The sequence below is a fragment of the Hippocampus zosterae genome, chromosome 6, assembly GCF_025434085.1.
Source record: "Hippocampus zosterae strain Florida chromosome 6, ASM2543408v3, whole genome shotgun sequence".
In the NCBI taxonomy this organism is placed as follows: Eukaryota; Metazoa; Chordata; class Actinopteri; order Syngnathiformes; family Syngnathidae; genus Hippocampus; species Hippocampus zosterae.
This window is the reverse complement of record NC_067456.1, coordinates 26,690,865-26,707,500: the sequence shown is the minus strand read 5'-3', so window position 1 is coordinate 26,707,500 and position 16,636 is coordinate 26,690,865. Positions and strand designations below refer to the sequence as shown.

Below are 16,636 nucleotides of genomic sequence, written 5' to 3'. Positions count from 1 at the left end.
AGACATCAAGTACAGCCTCTGCGTGTTCGCAGAGGACCGTATGCGAGCCTGACAGGCTGCGCGCTCAAACCACCACGGGAGCGGGCCCCTCCTTTGTGCACTCCGGAGGAGGTTTATTAAATGAAAAAAAATCACCCCACTATTCCATCCCCGACCCGCAAGTGCCTTGTCTGCTATAAAGGGGACAATTTTCACGTTTTCCCTCGCTTAAGGCCATACTACCCTGAGAACGCCCGATCTCGTCCTATCTCGGAAGCTAAGCAGGCCCGGCCTGGTTAGTACTTGGATGGGAGACCGCCTGGGAATACCAGGTGCTGTAAGCTTTTGCACCCACCTCCAATTCTCAACACGATTCACTGCTCTTTCCAAAAATTTTGGCTTTCATTAGTCATTCAACTTTCACTTATCCTGTGGTTTGAAATCGTTTCCTTCACGTTGATTTGACAGATCAACGTCTCTTTGGAATAAAATTAATGTCCAACAGAGGGAGCCGTCTGCACGGGGATCGGTCATGATAGCACTTGGACATGAAACAGCTTGGGATTTCCGCCTGCTGGATGCCTTTGCACCTCCACTGGAAAAGCCCACTTTTGCAACAAACATCAAATACTGCATCTGCGTGCTCGCAGAGGACCGTATGCGAGCCTGACAGGCTGCGCGCTCAAACCACCACGGGAGCGGGCCCCTCCTTCGTGCTCTCGGGAGGAGGTCATTAAATGAAAAAAAAATCACCCCACTACTCCATCCCCGACCCGCAAGTGCCCTGTCTGCTATAAAGGGGACAATTTTCACGTTTTCCCTCGCTTACGGCCATACTACCCTGAGAACGCCTGATCTCGTCCGATCTCGGAAGCTAAGCAGGGTCGGGCCTGGTTAGTACTTGGATGGGAGACCGCCTGGGAATACCAGGTGCTGTAAGCTTTTGCACCCACCTCCAATTCTCAACACGATTCACTGCTCTTTCCAAAAATTTTGGCATTCATTCGTCATTCAACTTTCACTTATCCTGTGGTTTGAAATCGTTTCCTTCACGTTGATTTGACAGATCAACGTCTCTTTGGAATAAAATTAATGTCCAACAGAGGGAGCCGTCTGCACGTGGATCGATAATGATAGCACTTGGACATGAAGCAATTCTCTTTCCAAAAATTTTGGCTTTCATTCGTCATTCAACTTTCACTTATCCTGAGGTTTGAAATCGTTTCCTTCACGTTGATTTGTGTTGAGGAATGGGAGCTGTCAATTTGCTCTTGGCCCTTCCTTGGTTACAGATTCTTTTATCTCTCTATAATGTGGAAGAAGACCCAACACCACGCTGTCTTTTCTTCAGTTTATCGCAACGCAACACGAATCGATTCGGGCTCCTGTGAGTCTCAGATTTCATCGGGAAGCCCCGAGCAACTTCAGTCACACGTACATATAGGCATGGTATGTTAATTATGTTAATTAGCCGCGGGCAGTCCTTCCCCTTATGTAAAAATCTGAAACAAAGAAAGTCAAGCAAAGTTCGATCTTGGCATTTTGACAAAGTACAGAGAATATCTGCTGGTCCACAAAACTTGAGATTAGGTTTCCTCTTCGAAGGCACTTGACAGCCTTCAGGGACTTTTACGATGTGGGGGACGCAGAAGACGGCCAGGGGGCTGTTAATCACTCAAGGGCAATTAGGGCCCCAACTTCACCCTCCACTCTTTGTTTTAAGTACAAGCAGATGTTCAGGACAGAGACTAGTGTCAATAGTTCTCATAGCAAGATGAAATTCATCAACAATGTTCTACTACTACTTCTGGCGGAATAATTCCTTAACAAATCCCTCTCTTGAGCACAATTAATATTGTGATCACAAAACTTCGGTGTCAAACTCCGTCGTCAAAGCGGGACAACCAACCCAATCTTGTGCAAAGCATCATCAAATAAACTACAGCCGGAAATAACAGTCTCAGTGAAGCCTGCCACCAGCGCCCACATTAGTAGAGAAATAGAGACCAAAATAACCAGTATAATCAGGAAGATATGTTATTAGTTCTGGGCCCCCTGAGAACTTTGTCTTGGTTTCACGTCCAGTCGTCCTTCCGAAGGTCACTTTTGAAGTTGGAGACGCTTCTTGGGGCTGACGCATTCCTTCCCGGTAGACAGCATGATGGGTCCTTTGTGTCACTCTGCGTGGTCCCATTCATCTCGGCTGGTGCCACTTCCGCTGTAGGACCCCCAGATACACATGCTCGGGATACGTCTGTGGTTTCATGGGGTGTTCACCCTGGAGTCTCGTCCGCTCCTGAAAATAGGAGACGAGAACACTCAATGACTCCTAGTCTGCTTCATGGGGAATCGTTTGTTGAAGAGCCCCCGGTCCATGGATTGCCATGGAGCGGGGAACTCCTGGTCACGTCCCATCTTAAAAGGTGTGAGACCCGTGGTGGACTTAACGGTGGACCTCATGGTGAAAGCGCAAGTGGTAGCGTCTCATCCCAATCCGATTTCTCTGAGGTCATCACCATCGGAGTGTTTGATACAAGCCTCTGATTCGTTGGTTCGAGCTTACCTTGAATTGCAGATAAAAAACCCATGCCTCCCGAATTGGAGTCTTCAATTTAGTTGCCGACAGGACTGGACGTCCATCAATTTCATGCCGATACAAACCAGTCTCATCCCTGGCCACCCAGTTAGTTCTTCTCCTCCGGGATACCCTCTCTTGGTCTGAAATAAGGTTGTTAGTTTGGAAAATATACAATTTCCCATTTTTGATTCCACTTCCATCACTAAAGATCAAGTCGTCTTCTACTGTCTCTTTAGTCATCTAGTCTGCTTTGTCATTCCCTACTTTTACGTGGGAAAAGTCCTTCTAATATGTGTCCTGCATTTAATAACTACTTCTTTTGGTTTTAGCAGAGCCTCTCTAAGTTTTTGTTTCTTTGTTTTTTCTTCACGCAATGTTGCATCGATGTTCCTGTGGCATTCATTCATTCATTCATCTTCCGAGCCGCTTGATCCTCACTAGGGTCACGGGGGGTGCTGGAGCCTATCCCAGCTGTCTTCGGGCAGTAGGCGGGGGACACCCTGAATTGGTTGCCAGCCAATCACAGGGCACACAGAGACGTACAACCATCCACGCTCACACTCACACCTAGGCACAATTTAGAGTGTTCAATCAGCCTGCCACGCATGTTTTTGGATTGTGGGAGGAAACCGGAGCACCCGGAGAAAACCCACGCAGGCCCTGGGAGAACATGCAAACTCCACGCAGGGAGGCCGGAGCCGGAATCGAACCCGGTACCTCTGCACTGTGAAGCCGGCGTGCTAACCACTGGACTACCGGGCCGCCCTGTGCAGTTTTTAAAATTTTTTATTGTAAATATTTGCCTCATGCTGCCGCATATCTGATGCATGCTGAATGTTTTTGTTCAATTGGGTCCAATTGCATGCTGACGTATGTCAAAATTCATCAAAATTAGTCTTTTACTTCCCTGTTGTTCACGTTCCTGCCAGTCACATTCCCCTCTCTTTTCTGAAAAAGAACTACAGAAACAGAACCTTCTTTTTCAGAAACCTCTAAGTAAATTGCTATATGAATCAGCATGTATTGTATTGTATTGTATTGTACACCAGGCTGCACAAAAGAAACCGGCATCGCTGTACCTTCTGATGTGTTCAGTCTCCCCGAAAATATAAAGGCAGTGCGCATTGTAATTTTCACATGCGATAGTTTGAAACAGCAAAAAGCCAAATGTCAAAGGAGCCACCTTGCGGCTTCCAAAGAGCAAATCTTAGATGATCCATCGATAAGAACATTACCATACCGAATAAGTACAACGTCATCCGTAGGTCGGAAAGAGTAGAGTAGCTGTTTAAGCACTTGGATAAAAATTCCAGAAGACAAAATCGAATACGTGGGGCAACCGAGTGTAGTAAAATTTAACTCCAAGGTGAGAGAATGAGAAAATTCCCTATTCGATTCTGAAAGTGATATATGGAAAAAAACGTAGCTAAATCGATTACAAAAAAGGTGTACGAATGAGAATTTTGGGATATTTGAGTAGACGGCAAAAAAGTATGAGCGGCGCGGCCATGTCAGGCCTAGATACCAGTCAATGAGATGAGATCCTCTGACAGGTCCACTCTGGCTGCCACACCCTTCAGGCCCTACAATAATTGAGGAGGAGGGAACATTAAATAAATTGCCTTGTGTTTCACCCAACCAGGCCATGCGATAAATTTCAATCTCTAGTTTGTCAAAAGCATTGTGCAGTGGGAAGGACCGATCAGCGGATGGTAAGGTCATATGGAGGAAGTCTAAGGAGACCAAAGCCGATACTGTTGGAAGACAGAGTTCAATGGTGGGTCATCGGCTGACTTTAGCAACAGTCAGCCTTGTATCAGCAGGCATTGGGAGCAAGTGTGGTCCAGCATGTTCAAGTTCATGACAGTCTTTCAGTGAGGCCAGCAGTGATCCCTATTGTTGGGGATTCGGGTACCCATGGAGCAGATGGGTATTGTCCATTTGGGGGTGCCGTATCCTGTCATTGTTGTTGGTTTTGCGGAGGAGGAGTCAGAGCTTGTTGATCATAGCCTGATTGATGAACAGGTGGGTGCCGGCGGTGCGGGCATTTCCTTGTCCAATGATTCACATCACCACAAATGAAACAGCCAGCTTGGCTCCCGTGACTTCCTCGTCCATGGGTGTGATCAGCCGTGGTGGAGCCTGTTGAGAGACACTGATTGACATTTGATTAGATCTCCCAAGTTTCTCTCTTTTGCATGCATTACTGGAGGCTCTCTTAGCCTCTTGTACTTGTGGATTCAAAAAGTCATTTTGTAGCTTGGATGTTTTCTCAGTCTCTTCCTCGGCTCTCATTCGAGATTGCTGCACATAATATAGGAAATGAGTTCGCCAGTTCACGTCATCTGAAGTGGGGATAGTGGGAGAGTTAGTCATCATTTTCTGCACATCATACAGACAACCCCCCAGCACTGCTTGCCTGAACAAAGCTTGATTCAATGGATGACTATTGGGGTTCTGTCCTGTGACAGTCACCCAAGCATCCATACAATTAACCAAATAAGTCATTGGGTTTACCTCAGATAGCAATTCAAACGCCAGTTGTTGTGAAGGACCCAATGTTGTTGGATGAAGGGAACTCAACGCGTCTGATTTTCTATCATTCAACCTAGTCAATTTGCAAGAGGCTATTCCCTCTAAAAGGTCCATAATCTCTTTGGGTAAATACTTACTCTTAAGCCAGTCTATTGCCCACAATTGTATGTCATAGTAAGTTTTAGGCAAATCCAGCAACATTTGCCTCGTCAATTCAGTCTCCTTAGTTACAATAGTGGTCGCATCCCAAACACTCATGCTCTCATTATCCTGTTTAATTTGCATACATTTTTCTACTTTTACCAATTGTTTATGAACCACCCTGGGCAGATCAGGGGGAAGCTTGGCACACAAGGGATTCAGGTTGTCACGTTGTGCCCGAGGCGATGAAAGATCGCCTCGTGCACAACAAAATAACGAAGTGGATCCCCAGGTAAAGCAGACACGAAAAGATTTTGTATGAACACAAAAAGTCTTTAATAACGAACATATGCACATATTTCAACATGTATTTAGTTCAGGTTGACGTCCTGAAGCCTAAATGACCATTAATTTGACTACACAACTCATTCCTATGAAGACACATTCAAAGTCAAAAAACGTGCTCGACTCGGCCTGAAAATGCATTTAAAGCAATAAAAACTCAAATTGAGTATCACACCTAAATCAAAGGACTAATGCGCATATTTCAACATGTATTTTGTTCAGGTTGACCTCCTGAAGCATAAATGAGCATTAATTTGACTACAAAACTCATTCCTATGAGGATACATTCAAACTCTGAAAACGTGCGCAACTCGGCCTGAAACTGCATTTAAAGCAATAAAAACTCAAATTGAGTGTCACACTTAAACCAAAGGACTTATGCACACACTTCATCATGTAATTTGTTCAGGATGACCCCCTGAAGCCTAAATCACCATTTTTTTGATGACACACCTCATTCCTATGAAGATACATTCAAAGTCAAAAAACGTGCTCGATACGGCCTGAAAATGCATTTTAAAGCAATAAAAACTCAAATTGAGTGTCACGCCTAAACCAAAGGACTCATGCACACATTTCAACATGTATTTTGTTCAGGTTGACCTCCTGAAGCCTAAATGAGCATTAATTTGACTACACATCTCATTCCTATGAAGATACATTCAAAGTCAAAAAACGTGCTCAACTCAGCCTGAAAGTGCATTTAAAGCAATAAAAACTCAAAATGAGTGTCACGCTTAAACCAAAGGACTTATGCACACATTTCAACATGTATTTAGTTCAGGTTGACCCCCTCAAGCCTAAATCACCATTAATTTGATGACACACCTCATTCCTATGAAGATACATTCAAAGTCAAAAAACGTGCTCGGTACGGCCTGAAAATGCATTTAAAGCAATAAAAACTCAAATTGAGTGTCACGCCTAAACCAAAGGATTCATGCACACATTTCAACATGTATTTTGTTCAGGTTGACCTCCTGAAGCCTAAATGAGCATTAATTTGACTACACATCTCATTCCTATGAAGATACATTCAAAGTCAAAAAACGTGCTCCACTCGGCCTGAAAGTGCATTTAAAGCAATAAAAACTCAAATTGAGTGTCACGCTTAAACCAAAGGACTTATGCACACATTTCAACATGTATTTAGTTCAGGTTGACCTCCTGAAGCATAAATCACCATTTTTTTGATGACACACCTCATTCCTATGAAGATACATTGATACAATGAGCATTAAGGACTTATGCACATATTTCAACATGTATTTAGTTCAGGTTGACCTCCTGAAGCCTAAATGACCATTAATTTGACTACACAACTCATTCCTATGAAGACACATTCCAAGTCAAAAAACGTGTTCAGCTCGGCCTGAAAATGCATTTAAAGCAATAAAAACTCAAATTGAGTGTCACACCTAAATCAAAGGACTAATGCGCATATTTCAACATGTATTTTGTTCAGGTTGACCTCCTGAAGCCTAAATAACCATTAATTTGACTACACAACTCATACCTATGAGGATACATTCAAACTCTGAAAACGTGCGGAACTCTGCCTGAAAATGCATTTAAAGCAATAAAAACTCAAATTGAGTGTCACACTTAAACCAAAGGACTTATGCACACACTTCATCATGTAATTTGTTCAGGATGACCCCTTGAAGCCTAAATCACCATTTTTTTGATGACACACCTCATTCCTATGAAGATACATTCAAAGTCAAAAAACGTGCTCGATACGGCCTGAAAATGCATTTTAAAGCAATAAAAACTCAAATTGAGTGTCACGCCTAAACCAAAGGACTCATGCACACATTTCTACATGTATTTTGTTCAGGTTGACCTCCTGAAGCCTAAATGAGCATTAATTTGACTACACATCTCATTCCTATGAAGATACATTCAAAGTCAAAAAACGTGCTCCACTCGGCCTGAAAGTGCATTTAAAGCAATAAAAACTCAAATTGAGTGTCACACCTAAACCAAAGGACTTATGCAAACATTTCAACATGTATTTAGTTCAGGTTGACCTCCTGAAGCCTAAATGAGCATTAATTTGACAACACATCTCATTCCTATGAAGACACATTGCAAGTCAAAAAAACGTGTTCAGCTCGGCCTGAAAATGCATTTTAAAGCAATAAAAACTCAAATTGAGTGTCACGCCTAAACCAAAGGACTCATGCACACATTTCTACATGTATTTTGTTCAGGTTGACCTCCTGAAGCCTAAATGAGCATTAATTTGACTACACAACTCATTCCTATGAAGATACATTCAAAGTCAAAAAACCTGCTCCACTCGGCCTGAAAGTGCATTTAAAGCAATAAAAACTCAAATTGAGTGTCACACCTAAACCAAAGGACTTATGCACACATTTCAACATGTATTTAGTTCAGGTTGACCTCCTGAAGCCTAAATGAGCATTAATTTGACTACACAACTCATTCCTATGAAGGAACATTCAAAGTAAAAAAACGGGCTCAACTCGGACTGAAAGTACATTTAAAGCAATAAAAACTGAAAATGAGTGTCACGCCTAAACCAAAGGACTTATGCACACATTTCAACATGTATTTAGTTCAGGTTGACCTCCTGAAGCCTAAATGAGCATTAATTTGACTACACATCTCATTCCTATGAAGACACATTCCAAGTAAAAAAAAAGTGTTCAGCTCGGCCTGAAAATGCATTTAAAGCAATAAAAACTCAAATTGAGTGTCACACCTAAACCAAAGGACTTATGCACACATTTCAACATGTATTTAGTTCAGGTTGACCCCCTGAAGCCTAAATGAGCATTAATTTGACAACACATCTCATTCCTATGAAGACACATTCCAAGTCAAAAAACGTGTTCAGCTCGGTCTGATAATGCATTTAAAGCAATAAAAACTCAAATTGAGTGTCACACCTAAACCAAAGGACTTATGTACACACTTCAACATGTATTTTGTTCAGGATGACGCCCTGAAGCCCAAATCACCATTAATTTGACTACACAACTCATTCCTATGAAGATACATTCAAAGTCAAAAAACGAGCTCAACTCGGCCTGAAAGTGCATTTAAAGCAATAAAAACTCAAAATGAGTGTCACGCCTAATCCAAAGGACTTATGCACACACTTCAACATGTATTTTGTTCAGGATGACCCCCTGAAGCCTAAATCACCATTAATTTGATCACAAAACTCATTCCTATGAAGATACATTCAAAGTCAAAAAACGTGCTCGACTCGGCCTGAAAATGCATTTAAAGCAATAAAAACTCAAATTGAGTGTCACACCTAAATCAAAGGACTAATGCGCATATTTCAACATGTATTTTGTTCAGGTTGACCTCCTGAAGCCTAAATGAGCATTAATTTGACTACACAACTCATTCCTATGAGGATACATTCAAACTCTGAAAACGTGCGCAACTCGGCCTGAAACTGCATTTAAAGCAATAAAAACTCAAATTGAGTGTCACACTTAAACCAAAGGACTTATGCACACACTTCATCATGTAATTTGTTCAGGATGACCCCCTGAAGCCTAAATCACCATTTTTTTGATGACACACCTCATTCCTATGAAGATACATTCAAAGTCAAAAAACGTGCTCGATACGGCCTGAAAATGCATTTTAAAGCAATAAAAACTCAAATTGAGTGTCACGCCTAAACCAAAGGACTCATGCACACATTTCAACATGTATTTTGTTCAGGTTGACCTCCTGAAGCCTAAATGAGCATTAATTTGACTACACATCTCATTCCTATGAAGATACATTCAAAGTCAAAAAACGTGCTCGATACGGCCTGAAAATGCATTTAAAGCAATAAAAACTCAAATTGAGTGTCACACCTAAACCAAAGGACTTATGCACACATTTCAACATGTATTTTGTTCAGGTTGACCCCCTGAAGCCTAAATCACCATTAATTTGATCACACAACTCATTCCTATGAAGATACATTCAAAGTCAAAAAACGTGCTCGACTCGGCCTGAAAATGCATTTAAAGCAATAAAAAGTCAAATTGAGTGTCACACCTAAACCAAAGGACTTATGCACACATTTCAACATGTATTTAGTTCAGGTTGACCTCCTGAAGCCTAAATGAGCATTAATTTGACTACACATCTCATTCCTATGAAGATACATTCAAAGCCAAAAAACGTGCTCGGTACGGCCTGAAAATGCATTTAAAGCAATAAAAACTCAAAATGAGTGTCACGCCTAAACCAAAGTCCTTATGCACACATTTCAACATGTATTTAGTTCAGGTTGACCTCCTGAAGCCTAAATGAGCATTAATTTCACTACACAACTCATTCCTATGAAGGAACATTCAAAGTAAAAAAACGGGCTCAACTCGGACTGAAAGTGCATTTAAAGCAATAAAAACTGAAAATGAGTGTCACGCCTAAACCAAAGGACTTATGCACACATTTCAACATGTATTTAGTTCAGGTTGATCTCCTGAAGCCTAAATGAGCATTAATTTGACTACACAACTCATTCCTATGAAGGTACATTCAAAGTCACAAAACGTGCTCAACTAGGCCTGAAAGTGCATTTAAAGCAATAAAAACTCAAAATGAGTGTCACGCCTAAACCAAAGGACTTATGCACACATTTCAACATGTATTTAGTTCAGGTTGACCTCCTGAAGCCTAAATCACCATTAATTTGACTACACAACTTATTCCTATGAAGATACATTCAAAGTAAAAAAACGGGCTCAACTCGGACTGAAAGTGCATTTAAAGCAATAAAAACTGAAAATGAGTGTCACGCCTAAACCAAAGGACTTATGCACACATTTCAACATGTATTTAGTTCAGGTTGACGTCCTGAAGCCTAAATGAGCATTAATTTGACTACACAACTTATTCCTATGAAGATACATTCAAAGTAAAAAAACGTGCTCTACTCGGCCTGAAAATGCATTTAAAGCAATAAAAACTCAAAATGAGTGTCACGCCTAAACCAAAGGCCTTATGCACACATTTCAACATGTATTTAGTTCAGGTTGACCTCCTGAAGCCTAAATGAGCATTAATTTGACTACACAACTCATTCCTATGAAGGTACATTCAAAGTCACAAAACGGGCTCAACTCGGACTGAAAGTGCATTTAAAGCAATAAAAACTGAAAATGAGTGTCACGCCTAAACCAAAGGACTTATGCACACATTTCAACATGTATTTAGTTCAGGTTGACGTCCTGAAGCCTAAATCACCATTAATTTGACTACACAACTTATTCCTATGAAGATACATTCAAAGTAAAAAAACGGGCTCAACTCGGACTGAAAGTGCATTTAAAGCAATAAAAACTGAAAATGAGTGTCACGCCTAAACCAAAGGACTTATGCACACATTTCAACATGTATTTAGTTCAGGTTGACCTCCTGAAGCCTAAATGAGCATTAATTTGACTACACAACTCATTCCTATGAAGGAACATTCAAAGTAAAAAAACGGGCTCAACTCGGACTGAAAGTGCATTTAAAGCAATAAAAACTGAAAATGAGTGTCACGCCTAAACCAAAGGACTTATGCACACATTTCAACATGTATTTAGTTCAGTTTGACCTCCTGAAGCCTAAATGAGCATTAATTTGACTACACAACTCATTCCTATGAAGGTACATTCAAAGTCACAAAACGTGCTCAACTAGGCCTGAAAGTGCATTTAAAGCAATAAAAACTCAAAATGAGTGTCACGCCTAAACCAAAGGACTTATGCACACATTTCAACATGTATTTAGTTCAGGTTGACCTCCTGAAGCCTAAATCACCATTAATTTGACTACACAACTTATTCCTATGAAGATACATTCAAAGTAAAAAAACGGGCTCAACTCGGACTGAAAGTGCATTTAAAGCAATAAAAACTGAAAATGAGTGTCACGCCTAAACCAAAGGACTTATGCACACATTTCAACATGTATTTAGTTCAGGTTGACGTCCTGAAACCTAAATGAGCATTAATTTGACTACACAACTTATTCCTATGAAGATACATTCAAAGTAAAAAAACGTGCTCTACTCGGGCTGAAAATGCATTTAAAGCAATAAAAACTCAAAATGAGTGTCACGCCTAAACCAAAGGCCTTATGCACACATTTCAACATGTATTTAGTTCAGGTTGACCTCCTGAAGCCTAAATGAGCATTAATTTGACTACACAACTCATTCCTATGAAGGTACATTCAAAGTCACAAAACGTGCTCAACTAGGCCTGAAAGTGCATTTAAAGCAATAAAAACTCAAAATGAGTGTCACGCCTAAACCAAAGGACTTATGCACACATTTCAACATGTATTTAGTTCAGGTTGACATTCTGAAGCCTAAATGAGCATTAATTTGATCACACAACTCATTCCTATGAAGATACATTCAAACTCAGAAACGTGCTCTACTCGGCCTGAAAATGCATTTAAAGCAATAAAAACTCAAAATGAGTGTCACGCCTAAACCAAAGGACTTATGCACACATTTCAACATGTATTTAGTTCAGGTTGACCTCCTGAAGCCTAAATGAGCATTAAATTGACTACACAACTCATTCCTATGAAGATACATTCAAAGTAAAAAAACGTGCTCTACTCGGCCTGAAAATGCATTTAAAGCAAGAAAAAATCAAAATGAGTGTCACACCTAAACCTACATTTAAAGTAAAAAAACGTGCTCTACTCGGCCCTAAAATGCATTTAAAGCAATAAAAACTCAAAATGCGTGTCACGCCTAAACCAAAGGACTTATGCACACATTTCAACATGTATTTAGTTCAGGTTGACATTCTGAAGCCTAAATGAGCATTAATTTGACTACACAACTTATTCCTATGAAGATACATTCAAAGTAAAAAAACGGGCTCAACTCGGACTGAAAGTGCATTTAAAGCAATAAAAACTCAAAATGAGTGTCACGCCTAAACCAAAGGACTTATACACACACTAAAACATGTATTTTGTTCAGGATGACCCCCTGAAGCCTAAATCACCATTAATTTGATCACACAACTCATTCCTATGAAGATACATTCAAAGTCAAAAAACGTGCTCGACTCGGCCTGAAAATGCATTTAAAGCAATAAAAACTCAAATTGAGTGTCACACCTCAATCAAAGGACTAATGCGCATATTTCAACATGTATTTTGTTCAGGTTGACCTCCTGAAGCCTAAATGACCATTAATTTGACTACACAACTCATTCCTATGAGGATACATTCAAACTCTGAAAACTTGCGCAACTCGGCCTGAAACTGCATTTAAAGCAATAAAAACTCAAATTGAGTGTCACACCTAAACCAAAGGACTTATGCACACACTTCAACATGTATTTTGTTCAGGATGACCCCTGAAGCCTAAATGACCATTAATTTGACTACACAACTCATTCCTATGAAGATACATTCAAAGTCAAAAAACGTGCTCCACTCGGCCTGAAAGTGCATTTAAAGCAATAAAAACTCAAATTGAGTGTCACACCTAAACCAAAGGACTTATGCACACATTTCAACATGTATTTAGTTCAGGTTGACCTCCTGAAGCCTAAATGAGCATTAATTTGACTACACATCTCATTCCTATGAAGAAACATTCCAAGTAAAAAAAAAGTGTTCAGCTCGGCCTGAAAATGCATTTAAAGCAATAAAAACTCAAATTGAGTGTCACACCTAAACCAAAGGACTTATGCACACATTTCAACATGTATTTAGTTCAGGTTGACCTCCTGAAGCCTAAATGAGCATTAATTTGACTACACATCTCATTCCTATGAAGATACATTCAAAGTCAAAAAACGTGCTCGGTACGGCCTGAAAATGCATTTAAGGCAATAAAAACTCAAATTGAGTGTCACACCTAAATCAAAGGACTAATGCGCATATTTCAACATGTATTTTGTTCAGGTTGACCTCCTGAAGCCTAAATGACCATTAATTTGACTACACAACTCATTCCTATGAGGATACATTCAAACTCAGAAACGTGCTCTACTCGGCCTGAAAATGCATTTAAAGCAATAAAAACTGAAAATGAGTGTCACGCCTAAACCAAAGGACTTATGCACACATTTCAACATGTATTTAGTTCAGGTTGACCTCCTGAAGCCTAAATGAGCATTAATTTGACTACACAAATCATTCCTATGAAGGAACATTCAAAGTAAAAAAACGGGCTCAACTCGGACTGAAAGTGCATTTAAAGCAATAAAAACTGAAAATGAGTGTCACGCCTAAACCAAAGGACTTATGCACACATTTCAACATGTATTTAGTTCAGGTTGACATTCTGAAGCCTAAATGAGCATTAATTTGATCACACAACTCATTCCTATGAAGATACATTCAAACTCAGAAACGTGCTCTACTCGGCCTGAAAGTGCATTTAAAGCAATAAAAACTGAAAATGAGTGTCACGCCTAAACCAAAGGACTTATGCACACATTTCAACATGTATTTAGTTCAGGTTGACGTCCTGAAGCCTAAATGAGCATTAATTTGACTACACAACTTATTCCTATGAAGATACATTCAAAGTAAAAAAACGTGCTCTACTCGGCCTGAAAATGCATTTAAAGCAATAAAAACTCAAAATGAGTGTCACGCCTAAACCAAAGGCCTTATGCACACATTTCAACATGTATTTAGTTCAGGTTGACATTCTGAAGCCTAAATGAGCATTAATTTGACTAAACAACTTATTCCTATGAAGATACATTCAAAGTAAAAAAACGGGCTCAACTCGGACTGAAAGTGCATTTAAAGCAATAAAAACTGAAAATGAGTGTCACGCCTAAACCAAAGGACTTATGCACACATTTCAACATGTATTTAGTTCAGGTTGACCTCCTGAAGCCTAAATGAGCATTAATTTGACTACACAACTCATTCCTATGAAGGAACATTCAAAGTAAAAAAACGGGATCAACTCGGACTGAAAGGGCATTTAAAGCAATAAAAACTGAAAATGAGTGTCACGCCTAAACCAAAGGACTTATGCACACATTTCAACATGTATTTAGTTCAGGTTGACGTCCTGAAGCCTAAATGAGCATTAATTTGACTACACAACTTGTTCCTATGAAGATACATTCAAAGTAAAAAAACGTGTTCTACTCGGCCTGAAAATGCATTTAAAGCAATAAAAACTCAAAATGAGTGTCACGCCTAAACCAAAGGCCTTATGCACACATTTCAACATGTATTTAGTTCAGGTTGACCTCCTGAAGCCTAAATGAGCATTAATTTGACTACACAACTCATTCCTATGAAGGAACATTCAAAGTAAAAAAACGGGCTCAACTCGGACTGAAAGTGTATTTAAAGCAATAAAAACTGAAAATGAGTGTCACGCCTAAACCAAAGGACTTATGCACACATTTCAACATGTATTTAGTTCAGGTTGACCTCCTGAAGCCTAAATGAGCATTAATTTGACTACACAACTCATTCCTATGAAGGAACATTCAAAGTAAAAAAACGGGCTCACCTCGGACTGAAAGTGCATTTAAAGCAATAAAAACTGAAAATGAGTGTCACGCCTAAACCAAAGGACTTATGCACACATTTCAACATGTATTTAGTTCAGGTTGACGTCCTGAAGCCTAAATGAGCATTAATTTGACTACACAACTCATTCCTATGAAGGTACATTCAAAGTCACAAAACGTGCTCAACTAGGCCTGAAAGTGCATTTAAAGCAATAAAAACTCAAAATGAGTGTCACGCCTAAACCAAAGGACTTATGCACACATTTCAACATGTATTTAGTTCAGGTTGACCTCCTGAAGCCTAAATGAGCATTAATTTGACTACACAACTTATTCCTATGAAGATACATTCAAAGTAAAAAAACGGGCTCAACTCGGACTGAAAGTGCATTTAAAGCAATAAAAACTGAAAATGAGTGTCACGCCTAAACCAAAGGACTTATGCACACATTTCAACATGTATTTAGTTCAGGTTGACCTCCTGAAGCCTAAATGAGCATTACTTTGACTACACAAATCATTCCTATGAAGGAACATTCAAAGTAAAAAAACGGGCTCAACTCGGACTGAAAGTGCATTTAAAGCAATAAAAACTGAAAATGAGTGTCACGCCTAAACCAAAGGACTTATGCACACATTTCAACATGTATTTAGTTCAGGTTGACCTCCTGAAGCCTAAATGAGCATTAATTTGACTACACAACTCATTCCTATGAAGGAACATTCAAAGTAAAAAAACGGGCTCAACTCGGACTGAAAGTGCATTTAAAGCAATAAAAACTGAAAATGAGTGTCACGCCTAAACCAAAGGACTTATGCACACATTTCAACATGTATTTAGTTCAGGTTGACATTCTGAAGCCTAAATGAGCATTAATTTGATCACACAACTCATTCCTATGAAGATACATTCAAACTCAGAAACGTGCTCTACTCGGCCTGAAAATGCATTTAAAGCAATAAAAACTCAAAATGAGTGTCACGCCTAAACCAAAGGACTTATGCACACATTTCAACATGTATTTAGTTCAGGTTGACCTCCTGAAGCCTAAATGAGCATTAATTTGACTACACAACTTATTCCTATGAAGGAACATTCAAAGTAAAAAAACGGGCTCAACTCGGACTGAAAGTGCATTTAAAGCAATAAAAACTGAAAATGAGTGTCACGCCTAAACCAAAGGACTTATGCACACATTTCAACATGTATTTAGTTCAGGTTGACGTCCTGAAGCCTAAATGAGCATTAATTTGACTACACAACTTATTCCTATGAAGATACATTCAAAGTAAAAAAACGTGCTCTACTCGGCCTGAAAATGCATTTAAAGCAATAAAAACTCAAAATGAGTGTCACGCCTAAACCAAAGGCCTTATGCACACATTTCAACATGTATTTAGTTCAGGTTGACCTCCTGAAGCCTAAATGAGCATTAATTTGACTACACAACTCATTCCTATGAAGGTACATTCAAAGTCACAAAACGTGCTCAACTAGGCCTGAAAGTGCATTTAAAGCAATAAAAACTGAAAATGAGTGTCACGCCTAAACCAAAGGACT

At 39.8% G+C, this 16,636-nt stretch overlaps 1 non-coding gene and 1 pseudogene across 1 annotated transcript; both read left to right on the top strand.

The window, feature by feature from the left end:
- The first annotated feature begins 205 nt into the window (after positions 1 to 205).
- On the top strand, positions 206 to 323 carry LOC127602921 (uncharacterized; annotated as a pseudogene).
- A 479-nt stretch (positions 324 to 802) lies between these two features.
- Positions 803 to 921, top strand: LOC127602962 (5S ribosomal RNA). The gene has a single exon (XR_007962993.1). It is a non-coding gene; the product is annotated as a 5S ribosomal RNA (ribosomal RNA).
- The last annotated feature ends 15,715 nt before the right edge of the window (positions 922 to 16,636 follow it).